Source organism: Sinohyriopsis cumingii, chromosome 9 (genome assembly GCF_028554795.1).
Source record: "Sinohyriopsis cumingii isolate HCF-2022 chromosome 9, ASM2855479v2, whole genome shotgun sequence".
NCBI lineage: Eukaryota > Metazoa > Mollusca > Bivalvia > Unionida > Unionidae > Sinohyriopsis > Sinohyriopsis cumingii.
This window is the reverse complement of record NC_142969.1, coordinates 120986600-120999963: the sequence shown is the minus strand read 5'-3', so window position 1 is coordinate 120999963 and position 13364 is coordinate 120986600. Positions and strand designations below refer to the sequence as shown.

The following is a 13364-nucleotide window of genomic DNA, read 5'->3' as shown; positions in this document are numbered from 1 at the left end:
AGGGAACGTATTTAAGCTAAATGCTTCTAAAAGCTGAAAAAGAAACGTATTTAAGCTCGATGCTTCTAAAAGCTGAAAAAGGTTAGTATTGTTGCTTAGATATGTCGAAAAACAGGTACACGCAATTTCTTGTATTTATTAACCGCTCCTACTATCTTCCATAAACAAACCCTCTCTTAAGTCTGCATTGTTTTACTACCTGTGTGTATGTGTGCGTTTTGGATTTTAACGTAGTTTTAACAATTCTCTCAGTCATATCGCTACAGGGATGTTTAGCACTGAAACATCATGTCGCAGACATGTAGCATGATGCCCCCCCACCCCACCCAAGTCACATTATCTTGACACCAGGATGACCAGCCCTAAAACTAACATTTTAATGCTCAGCGCCGAGCGAGGCAGTTGGTAGCACCATTTGTATATGTCTTTGGTTTCACTCAACCGGGGTTTAAAGGATCGACCTCCAGCATCGGAGGCCGATGCGCGAACCTCTATGCCACCGTAGATTATTAACGTATTCGACTGAGATTTGCATTACTTATCCATAGTATTTTTCAGTGCTTATGAAATATGGAATTGGTCCTGTAAACAAGTAATTTCATGAGACGCTAGTGGCGTTGTCTCAAAGTTTTACGCCGGCCAAAAGTAGAGAAAAAAAGTTGTGATCTTTAATTTCTATAACTTGAATTGAAAAATCGATGGGGTAAGGGAACTAAATGGTCACGAAGAATCGGCACTACGCAAGTAGCCGGCGCGGTAGTAAAATGTAGACAATCGAAACATATGTCAGATAATTATATTTTGAAATATGAACCTCTTTTCAATTCATTATTTTGATTCTAACTTGAAATTCTGTACACCTCGTTTCATGCACACCACACTGAATTATTATCACAACAAACAAGAGTGGCATAGAATTTTTTTTTATCAACTCGAGCGTGAATCACGTGAATGAACAATGACGCAGTCACAAATATACCTACAAAAAGAACATAACTACCCATGCATACCTAAGCAGTTCAGTTCTCCTCACCGTCAAGGAAAGGTTTGTTTTATTAGTTGTCCATTACATGATCTTCTCAAATTATTTTATTATTTTCTAGGTAAATATTAATCAAATGGAATATGCTCATATAAACGCGCACACACACACACACACACACACACACACGCTCACACAAACACACATATAAGAAGTTCGCCATATTATATCTTAATCAATTTTACTCACAATCGACTGAAACTTTAAAATGAAGAAAACATACGGTATGGTCTGTCAAGGGACTACAAACAGAATATAACTTTATTAAATATCATTTTGGCGCCATTTTGATATCGATGCACTTTCGTGGTAAAGAGCGGTGAACTATAGTTTAATAAACCAAAGCGATAGAAACTGAAAATATTGCTGTAAAATGTATTTTATTCTTGGTAGATAGTGCAATTAATGTATTAAACATGATAGATATTTTAACGTGTTGTATCGGTGTCTAACGCGTCGAAAGTTACTTTTGTCACATCAGTTTTAACTTCTGAGGATATCCTATAAAACAAAATCCTGACATGTTATACCATTACTTTAGGAAAGTACAACTAACTCTTCAAGCACAGATTTTTTTTCTTCTGACGCGTCAACCAGCCAGTTGGAATATACACTCAGAATAATTTTTACACATCAAATTGCTTTAGGATATGTTGTGATGTGATGTGATTTCGATTGTTAACGTAGCTGTAACAATTTTTCAGTCATATCGCTATGATGTCTGCAATATGGCAGTTTATAGTGATGTCTAGCACTGGGGCATCATGCCGCAGACCCAGTCACATTATCCTGACACCAGGCCGACCAGTCCTAACAATAACCTCTTAATTCTGAACGCCAAGCGAGGCAGCTATTAGTGCCATTTTTGTAAGTCTCTGGTATGACACACCCTGGGATCGAACCCACGAACTCCCGCACCCGAGGGGTACGCTCTAACCACTAGGCCACCGGAGCGGTTCCAATTGCTTTATTAATATAAGCTCTTGAGTGATAAACCGGGGTTCGATTCACGTGGAAGTCATTTAGTATCGCCACATAAAAGTGCAGTAAAGAAGAACAATGAAGACAACAGAGAAAACGTTGTGACTGATCCTTTAAGAGGCGAAATCCTATCACATCAGCATCCAGGATAATCAGAGACTATTAATAAAATGCAATTAACATCCATTGTATACAGTGATGTTTTCCTAAAAATCATTTTTTTTGCAAGCTCAAACTGGAAAGATTTTACACCAATTAGCTAACTTTATCCACCGGGTAAATGACACGTAAAAGAATGCCCTGTGTTAAAAGTATACGTAGCTATAAATGACTCTGTTATTATGGTCATAAACAATACTTGTCATCCCAATATTACGCCATTAACATCTGTTTCCATTGTATAGCTGATATGGTCGTTCTGAGCAGTTTTGTATTTTAACAACTCTCTAAGGTATAAGATGGAGTGGTTGAGTAAAACATAAATGATGCAAAACTCCGTCAGTACGTTAGTTTATATTGTTCTGTTTGGATAGTGGATTGGCCTGTTTAGCAATTTGTTCATAGCACTAGTAAACAGATAAGCTTTCCTTATGTAGTTATGTATATGAGTTACAGAGGTGATATCCCAAAACTGACATGGTAGAGGGAGAATGAGAAGTACGAGAATGTATTACGTCAATAGTGAATCTTAATCATGCGTAAGAGCTATATTATTTACTTGTGCCTCCTTATGGTCGAGAAATAATATAAATAGGTCTAAATTCTCAGTACTGCGCATTGTAGACACATGGTTGAAGTAAGTTTGGTTCATTCTAAAACTACCATTTGTTCCTGGAATCAAGGCGAATATTTACATGAACTCATCCTCTCCTCCCCACCCCTCAAAAAAAAGAGTTTTCGTTTCACTTTGTATCTGTACGTAGAGTATGATACGATACAATATATAAACTGTGTAAGTGATAAGTATATATCTGCCTTTGTGTACATATACACATTGACAAACATTCAGTCACACATATACATAGATTGATTAATAATAAACAAACATGGGTCAACAGATGTACAATATTAGCACGCGCTCACAGTTTACGAGACCTGCTATCATTAAATGACCCTTGTATGTGCTTCACCAAGATTAAATATCAATGGATACAGTTATCATTGAATCTTAATGTTCAACAGTCATAATCCATTAATACTTTTCATTCATTATAACTAGGTCCTCTTGCTTATGAAGAGAAGTACTATACGAGATAAACAAAGACCTAACGTGGTTATTGGAAGTTACGTTAACAAATCTAGATACGGATTGTGAAAGTGTATAGTAAGCCATCACAGGTGGTGAGCATAACATTGCACGTTAAACTCATTATCAGAAAATGTTTTAGTGCTATGAATATCTATACTGTGTATTTATCTTTTGAAATCAACATGCTACATAGCTAAGTTTTTCATGATTGTAGATTATACTCTAAGTTAATGTAAACCTGGTGACAAGTAGGCCTACGTGCCTTTTTTCTTGTTCGCAAGTTATAAATAGGCTGTTTACTTCGATTTGATTTAGCTTGATGTAGCAATCATCAATGAGTACCCATGACAGCTGTTCCGTGAGATTTTTGTCAATGAATCTTCAGATATTTAATATGTATGAATATTCATCATTAGGAACAGTAACGTAATAAAAACCGATCACATATGTATGTATGTATGTATGTATGAAAGTGTGTGTGTGTGGTGTGTGTGTTTGTGTGTAGACAGGTAGGTAGGTATGTCTTTATTCCTACAGTTTGATTGTGTCGAAATTAGGTAGCAAGGCAAGCATGCAAAAACACACATATATATATATATATATATATATATATATATATATATATATATATATATATATATATATATATATATATATATAACATGGCATTTAAAGTGCTGGTATAAAGTAAATTGATATGCCAATAATATTGGTATATTAAATTGTGATCTGCCCATTGCGCAATAATACGAATATATAAACATTCTTTCAACCGCATGCCTATAGATCAATGATGAATTTCTATTCATTCATTAATCATAATTGACATATGAAGATAACGATACAAAGTATTAATAGTCCCTGTTTTCTAAATGAAATTAAAATGGTACACAATTTCATCGGAATCCTTTCTTTTTATCCATTCCCCTCTCGTGCCTAAATGACAAAATAATCACAAATCTGGAGTGAGAGAGAAAAACATATTGCGCTGGACGAAAACTTTAAAACTGACCTTACAGTAATCTAGTTCGTCGTAACGGTATGTTTACGCTTTCCTATTTTAGCAAATGATCGTGTGTCAGAAATTGATTCGACTAATTGTACAAAACTGACATCGAACAGAGCAAAACTAGATTTTAAGCAGCCTAAGCGCATTTGACTCACAGCGAGGCGCCTTCAGTGTAATAATGCAACAGACACAAACAATATTTATTGGTTTTTGCCCACAACTGCAACCGGAGTTCAAAGACCAGGATGTAAAAGAAATCTTACGGTATGCCGCTCCGCATAAAGAGACCAGTGTTATGGCTGTTCGTCTCAGTGTCAGGGAAATGTTACTGGGTGGAACATGACGCTAGGTATCCTGAACCAAGATGCCCCAAAATGCATCACTCTACAACTGTTAAACTGCAGATATCACTCAAATTGTTAAAACTACTTTTAAAAATACAAAGCATTATTATTATTATTATTATTATTATTATTATTGCTGTTGTTATTGTTGTTGTTCTTAATAAAGTTTATCCGTTAAATAATCTATAGCTACACAACTTTAGATGATGAAGCAGATGGCGCCCTTGCTCCTCCTTTTGTATGTCAATACCGACTGGGTCACAGTTTTATAATCAGAGTTAGAACCAATAAGTTATGGTAACCAAAGTATGTGAATTAATAATCTGACCTGCTCCATTATATACGATATATTACCATAGTCCTAAGAAAGTCCAGAATATACTCTACCTTGACTTTAGTCCCTGAATATCCATTATGATGGACGGGTAAAACGATCTACACAATTCATGTACTAAAGTGCAAGACCTAAGTAATAAAAGGGCCAAAACGAATTCAAAATCAATAAATAACAACAACATGCGCACGTGGCTCACAAGTTGATTCGAGAGGGTATGAAGAGAGGCAAGTTCCCTTCTTTTAAGCTAATCTGACAAGAAAAAGCATAAATTATAGAAAAATAAGACTCGGATACATATTAGTAATCAGCTGTGGCGCTCTGATAGGGTTTTATCTTGGGCTGGAGACTATCCGACATTGCGTGGTGTTATATTCTTACGTTTACATTGTTGAGATCATCAAATCTTACTTTGCAGCTTTCAATTGAAATCGGTTGATCCACGGAGGTCGAAAATTAATTTGTACACATGTGAAAAATAGCTGGTTTTCTCAGTTCGAGGGAGAAATTACAATGCTCATAATGTGATGAAACGTCAATATTATTTGGTTTTAATGGAAACCAACAATGTTTAGAACCAATATCTTTCAATATTCTGTATTATTCAGATCAGTTGACATACACGACCTTTTACACGTGACGGCGGCATTAGGGCTTTAATGATCTATGAAAACCGATTTAATGTGGGTAGTACAGTGTTATATTGTTTGTTTTGGTTTTTTGGGGCCTTGGGTATACATCCATTTCTCAGCGCAAGCTAGGTCATACATGGCAGCCAGTAAAACGGTTGGAGGAAGAACCCAGGTAAACCCCAAGAAGAACCATGGACCCAAGGAAACATAACGGCAAGTTTTTTCACAAACCCACATTAGTCGAGCCCGAGATCCGAACCCACGCTGACAGAGGTGAGATGGCAGTGATTGGTAAACTAGAATTCTTCAGACCACTCGGCCACAGAGATCAATTCGTATTCTAATGACAATAAAACTTGGGTCCGCAGGTAAAGGCACACAGTTCGGAGCAGTTTTTCAAAGGTCGCAAAACACTAGCACTATAAGATACAGAGTGCAGAACAAATAATGTCAAGACACGCTAAGATACATACACGTTTATTTTATTATGAAAATATAAATGATACAATAACGTCCATATTATTTCTTTTCTTCTATTTTTAACGCTGCGGTCCAAGGACAAAGTTGATTATATTCAGGACATTGTCCTAACTGTCAAATGACGAAGTAAATTGGTATTTATTATTTACATATTATGATATATTTTGCAGATATTGGATAAGTCATGGAATTCAATCAGAAGAATATAAACTTTGGGGTCCCGCTGGTGGAAGCTGCATTGATTCATTTAGATTTCCTGCGAGAAGTCAACAACAATCCATCTTTAAATAGAATTGATGTTCTCGACAGGGCCATTTATAGATACGAACACTTCTGGCTTCCTCTTGCTGTAGAAAATCAAAATGAGACTGGTGGCGCCTTTGGATATCCATTGGGTATGGCACTGTCACATACTTTGTCCTAAATACTATGTAAAGGATTGCATGGACATTGTAGGTGTAGTAATTGGCCATAAATTGGTTGAAGACAGATGTAAAGCTCGACAGAGATCACACAGTCTGTGGAATCAAAAGTACCAAGAAACACGTGAACCTTTTGAATTGGACCTTCACACTTTGCCTACACAGTCAAAGACTATTACAAAAAAATCCCGGTTATCATACGATATCAAGGAGGCTGCATCTAGACAAGCCGTGTTCTACTATCAGGTCTGTCTGCCACACTATAGAGATATAACGTTTCTTGAGAATCGACTGCTACGCTACGAGAAGTTCATTTTCCTAAAGCAACAGAACCCAGGAGAATTTCTGGTGCCTTGTTTATGATATCGACCTCATTTGGCATACACACCAGTTGCATCCACATATCTACAAACGTGATATGGAGAATCTCGTTGGCAAACTTTTTAACCATGACGACACTGTAACTGATCGGAGTCCTGGATCCAAACTGAGCACAGCTGACCTGAAAACACGCGACCTATGGAAGAAAGCATTCAACGAATCCTTCTCGATGTATGGAGCCATGTATCGTGGAAATCCGCCTCAAGGAAAACTGAGTATCATTGAACCAATCGATGTTCACGACTTTTCTACCAAGAAAACCGATGTTAAACTTGACGAAGTTGTTCTTCATACTGCTCCTGGTCAATATTCAAAGTTTAAATTAGAAATTTCATGCTCTGTGCTGATAAGACATCTGGACTCCCTGTAATTATTCTGAAACGTCCAAAGGGAACAATGCAATCGGACAAAATTTCGTGGAGGAGTCCACAGCTGAGCACGTTCACTTTTGATACCAGACTCCAAACCAGCTTAAGAATAAGCATGTCAGACACGGTGGGAAACGCTTGTTGCAGTTCTGAAAATGAAGTTGGGGCGATAGAATACAACATTCTGCCTCTTGTAGAAAGAGGATCAGCTACAGCAGGCTGCCCCTTGGCTAAACTGGTTATTACTCGTAAACTAGTCTGCGATTTGAAAGGCAGCATTTCACCGATTAAACATGGAAACGCAATATTTACCCTGGACAGGGGCGATACGAAAGAGCTGTGATACCAAAGAAGGTAGAGCAACTATGGGGTCCGATTCCATTGTCGCATCCTCCTCCAGGAATGGACAACCAATGTCAAGTGGCAAACCACAGGTAAGGTTGTGTATTAACTAGCATACATTCAAGAATAACTGCTGGGTAGAAATTAATGATAGATTAATGCAAATGTCCTTTGTGTAAATTTGAAAATGTAAAACTAATCTTTCCAAAAGTGTCAGCACATAAGTCATTTAAATAGTCAATTGGCAGTTAAATCACTTTCGGTCCAAATTCAAAAACGTCCGTTCTAGGAAGAAGCTGAAAATGAAAGGTTTTAAAGAATCTGTTTAATATAGCTGGTGAAGACGCTGTCTTCAAGAATGTAACATTAATGGTCACCTTAACACTTCACAATTTTCATATTTTCTAGCTGTTATTGTGAAACTGGCCTTGTAACTATATAGCGTTGCTTGTGCTGTGGTTTATATTTTATTTGCTATTTGATATTTATGTAAATTCACAATGAAATAAAAATGATTGAATATTTTTTTTCCGTTTCATTTTGCGATCTTGTTTTTTTTTCTTTCTCATATGCCTCCACGTTTTGCACTTTATGGCCGAGACACGTGATTGTATTGTTTGTTTGTGAGCTTTTTTTTTTAGCTTTTTATTTTTGCATGGGCGCAATCCACCTCCTAGTCAATGTTTGCTACATGATTGTTGTAATCAGTTCTTTATCCTCCTTCTGTTAAGAAGGAATGAAAACTATTTCAGACTCATGCTCAACACTTCAGTAAAAGAGTATTATTGTACACGAAAAGCGTCGGAGTATTTGTCCAATCATGCTCCAAATTATATTGTATCTTTACAAAATATCTACAGAAAAATACATACGGCCCTAGTGTGTTTAGTAGTCCTAATTCCTTTTATCAATGTCGTTCGATACGAACAATGGAAACAACCTGGACTTGAACACTGTGGAAGAGTGCATTTTATAACATATCTTTTGACTTCCATTTTGACCAATTTACTCTTTGTTTGGCACGTCCATTTAATTATTGTCTGCATCTGTACGAATTTCATTGATTGTGCACATTATGGTTGGAGACTGAGCCGGCCAATCGGCTCCAGTAGTAATAATCAGTTATCGGTGCAGCTTTGTCAGTCAATAATCGATTTTGAATCCTTTTACGCTATGTACTAAAAACAATGGAGCAAATGAATGTCTTTAAGTTCCACTAGTGTGCCTACAAAGTACACCGAACCGCATTAACATGCACACACCTTGTTGGATAGAAATGTACAGACTGTCGCCATATGTGTTCCTGTACGAAAGGACAAACAGAAACTTCTCAAACAAACAAATGTTTCACTCACATTTTTAATGAACTGGAATCCAGCTGACGTACTTTGATAACGTATTAAATGCATTGATTGATTGTCTGATTTTATTGTAAGCTGCAACTGCAGATATGACATTATTCTTTCACAGATATTGTAAAACCAACGTTCAAATCAGGTTATTGCAAGATTAGAACTCGGAACGATTTCCCTGATCTCATTGGTCAGATGACTTACTTCGATTCCTCTACAGTGAAACATGTGTTTGTCACTGCATCGCTTCTTCTTCCACTGTCCTACATGGAATGAAAACTTTCCTAAAAATATTATTGCTACGAATGCTACGAATATCTAATCTCAAGGTCATGTTCGTAACATTAAGCAGCTATATTACTAAATTTAACGTAAGGGAATTATATCAATGCCTACCAAAATGACCGATAACATAACATCTATACAATATCGATAATCGATCTTATCTCATATATCGATTGACTTGCCAATTATTTCATTAGTCAAGTTTGCCCTTTTGAAAAGATTGTCTTTGTCATATCTTGCCAAGGATTTTGTCTTTACCAGTTTTGCTTGGTACTGTATAGCCAGGATTGTGCTGACGTGCCGTTTACCACCATATATGTATTTTGTATTGAAGCTGAAGATACTGCAAATGTAGTGAAAAAAGCTTGCAGTGATTTGTTTCTTTTATTGAAAATGCTTTCTAAATTTAGTATAGTTTTAGAACAACCATCCATATTTTTTCAAGGCAAGAGAAACATTTATCTCAGATTACCGGCTTCTTAAAAGTATTTAGAAGATATCCGACATTGACGATGATTTCAGTATCTTTTTTAATATTGCATGGATTTAAATGAGATGACATAGAAGTGTAACAATTTAATTCCTTCCTGTTTACTAGGATAACGTTTTAATTTAAGAGAATCCTTTTACCATTAAACATGACACATTTGTCTAGACGATAGCTTTAAAGCTGCTGAGGGCATACCGATTTGTTTTTTGTTTTTAATTTGAGAACTAAATTTCACAGTTAGTGTCAGTTTAGCGAATAAAGAGATTGTTTCAATGTACGCTACTGTCTCGTCTTTGATAAAATGTATACGGTGTAATTTTAGATAGTTATCCTGCACAAGAGGGAAGACCTATTGTTTAATATTAAAAACATTCTCAAACTATAAATAAAATCCTTCTTAAATGTAAATATGTAGTCTTTCTCTTGGGTTTATGATTCAACAATGACTTCTTTTCAAATATTTTTGGATTTGTATTGAGGGTTGTAATTCTAGGCTCACGTTATTTATATGTATATATGTATTACGTGCCTACATTAAACTCTAATAAAGTAATAAAGAACTTTTCCCAAGGTTTAGAAAATTGATTTCTGTAGGAATTAGTCTTGGGATTGATAAATAAATGAATATATCGTTAGAAAGAAATGTTGTCCACGAATATTTATTGATATTCATTTCCAGCTGTCTGATACGTTAGGTTTTACTACAGCCATTTTGTTTAATAGAGACAGGTACATTTTACAATGGTTAAATATAAACAAGTGAAACTGTCCTTTATTTCCAGACTGAAAAATCATACTGGACAAGTGATATTCATCTGCAGAATAATTCACAGTTTATCTCTACTGATGTCCGCGGTCCAAGTGTATCACCATGACAAAATGGTGGCAGTTGCACATCTGATTGGGTCTGATCAACTTCCTTTACCTACACAGGTATAGTGTCGTGTAATACAGCAATTAAAATCTTCGTGTATATACGTGTAGCTGTACGTGTGTGTGCATGTGTATACTTGTAGCTGTACGTGTGGGTGAATGTCTATACTTATTTGTAGCTGTACGTGTGTGTGCGTGTGTGTACATGGAGCTGTACGTGTGGGTGCATGTTTATACTTGAAGCTGTACGTGTGGGTGAATGTATGAGTTTTCAGATTTGATATTAAAAGAATCTGTAGAAAAACGAAAGGCGTTAAACAGTGATCACCAAATGTTGTATGTCAAACTTTTGATGAACGAAAAAATGAACTTTCTGTTTCCTCAGGTTGAAAATGAATTATATTGTGTGACGCTTATCCCAAGAGAGAATGAAAGGGCAGTTCTTATAAAAATGCCACAGGAGATTGGGGTATTTGCCTTGGTAAATGGACTGGTTTACGGAAAGGAATCCCAGGTGTTACAGGTTGGCTGTTGAAAATTCCTTCTTCGTTGAAAAAAAAACAACAATTAACCATCACTGGAAATATTATTTCTAAAAGTTTATATCAGCTAATACGACTGCAAAGTTTATATTTGTAATGTATTCTCTCTCTCTCTCTCTCTCTCTCTCTCACACACACACACACACACACACACACACATTGTGTAATAACTTGTTCTATTTTAATTTTAGGCCTGATTTAAGCTGTGAGTTCGCTGTTATTGTCAATCAAAAGGAATATTGTTTATAATGATATTAAATTGACAGGAACACGAGGCAATCCGGGAAAAAGAGGTGTTCCGGGATCACCGGGCACACTGAATGTGAGCTTCTTCAAGATCGCTACGGGTCAGTGGTCAAACGTGGAACTTAGATATCTACAGAACAACTTCAAACTCAACATGGAATCAATGGAGGTTGATTTGGAAAAGGGAATAATTCAGGTTGGCACAGAAAGCAATGAAGTTTCTGAAAATTTGGCGCTCGCATTTTCCGTATCCCTTCTTCACGTCCTATGCGTCCCTCGACCGGCAAACTGAACAGAAGGAAACAGGGTCGCTATGCAAGTGTCCTCACGTGGAAACCGTGCAGTAAAGACTGTGCCTTCAGATGATATGGCTTTCATTCTTGCTTGTGGACTTCTTTGGAGCACACCAACTAATTTCTACATTGGGCAGCACTATGGAATCTACGCCTATGCCGGTTGTGGAGGCGGAGATGGTGTTGGAGACTTCGGACAAGTTTCAGGTGACCTACCCTGTGCCACAGATGGACATGACTGTGCAGGTGGTGATGGGTCTGGAGACGCTGGAGGAGATGCAGGTGGATGTGGTGGCTGTGGAGATGTGGAGGATGCGGTGGAGGATGTGGTGGAGGATGTGGGGGAGGATGTGGGGGTGGATGCGGAGGAGGATGTGGAGGTTGATAAGAAAACAAGCTGGCACACACAATGTATACTCTTTGTTCCCTTTGTTTCACAGATTGTATATAAATATTGCAACATTATTTGCTCAAACGACACAACTGTAGTAAAACACTATTCTTGTGGCAAAAAAATTCTTTGTTACACTTTTCAGTTTATAGTCTGTTTTTTTAAACGTTTTGATTATTGTATATTTTATATGACACATGTTTCCAGGTACTGTTTCTTTCATCCAATATTCCATTTTTATGTGTGGATTTTTCCATCCTCTATGATATTTTAGTTTAATTTCTTTTATTTGTACAAATTTTTTCATGTAATTAGTGCTACTTTACAACAGCTTTTTATGAAATTACTAATACTGAATCTCATAATGACATGACAGCTAAATCTCGATGTTGCTTTTCCTTATTCTATATTGCTTGTATATAATAGAAACTGATATTTTAAATAGAAATATTTTATTGCATTTATACTTGGTTTTAGACAAATGATGTCCGCTGTTTTCTTTTTTATGTCTTGTCCATAAGAAAATGACTGGTGATATAAACCTCTGTTTTAATAGAAACATATAGTCAAATATGTTCAATCAACTATCTTTGTATTAAAACCGAGAATGTTTGGTCTCATTTCTAATGAATCATTAACTGTTTAGATTTATTTGAATATCACCAGCTTATGAAGATCACATTTATATACGGCCCAATCTATGGTTCATTCTTACATGCAATTTAATTGCTACATTATTCAAAATTAAATTTATATTCGATGATCCACCTGACTTTCATTATTTTATTAATAACTTTTTGAACAGTTTTAGCGAAAGATATCGGCTGTACTTGCGCCGTTAATATAATGAGAAAAAAAAAATATATATATATAGATAGATAGATAGATAGATATTGCATGAATGACTACTGTAAAAGGCCATCCCCTCCTTTGTAAAGGGCGTGGGTTGATTATTATCATTCAAAACTAAATTTATATTCGATGATCCACCTGACTTTCATTATTTATTAGTAACGTTTTGAACACAGGTTTAGTGAAATATGTCGGCTGTACTTGCACTGTTAATATAATGAGAAAAATATAAATGGCATGAATGACTACTGTAAAAGGCTATCCTCTCCTTTGTTAAGGGAGTGGGTTGATTAGAGGATTGGACCTTCTTTGAAGGTGACCGCTTCATTCGGTTCTCGTTATCTAGAAGATGATCGCCCTCGGTGTTATTGCCAGGATCGAGAAAATTTATAAGTAGAATAAACAGAGATTTGAGCAGATATATAGAACAGAATGAATCGACTCCCCGTACATAGA

At 36.2% G+C, this 13364-nt stretch overlaps 1 pseudogene; it reads left to right on the top strand.

The window, feature by feature from the left end:
• The first annotated feature begins 6255 nt into the window (after positions 1-6255).
• On the top strand, positions 6256-12050 carry LOC149792613 (uncharacterized; annotated as a pseudogene).
• Positions 12051-13364: the final 1314 nt, after the last annotated feature.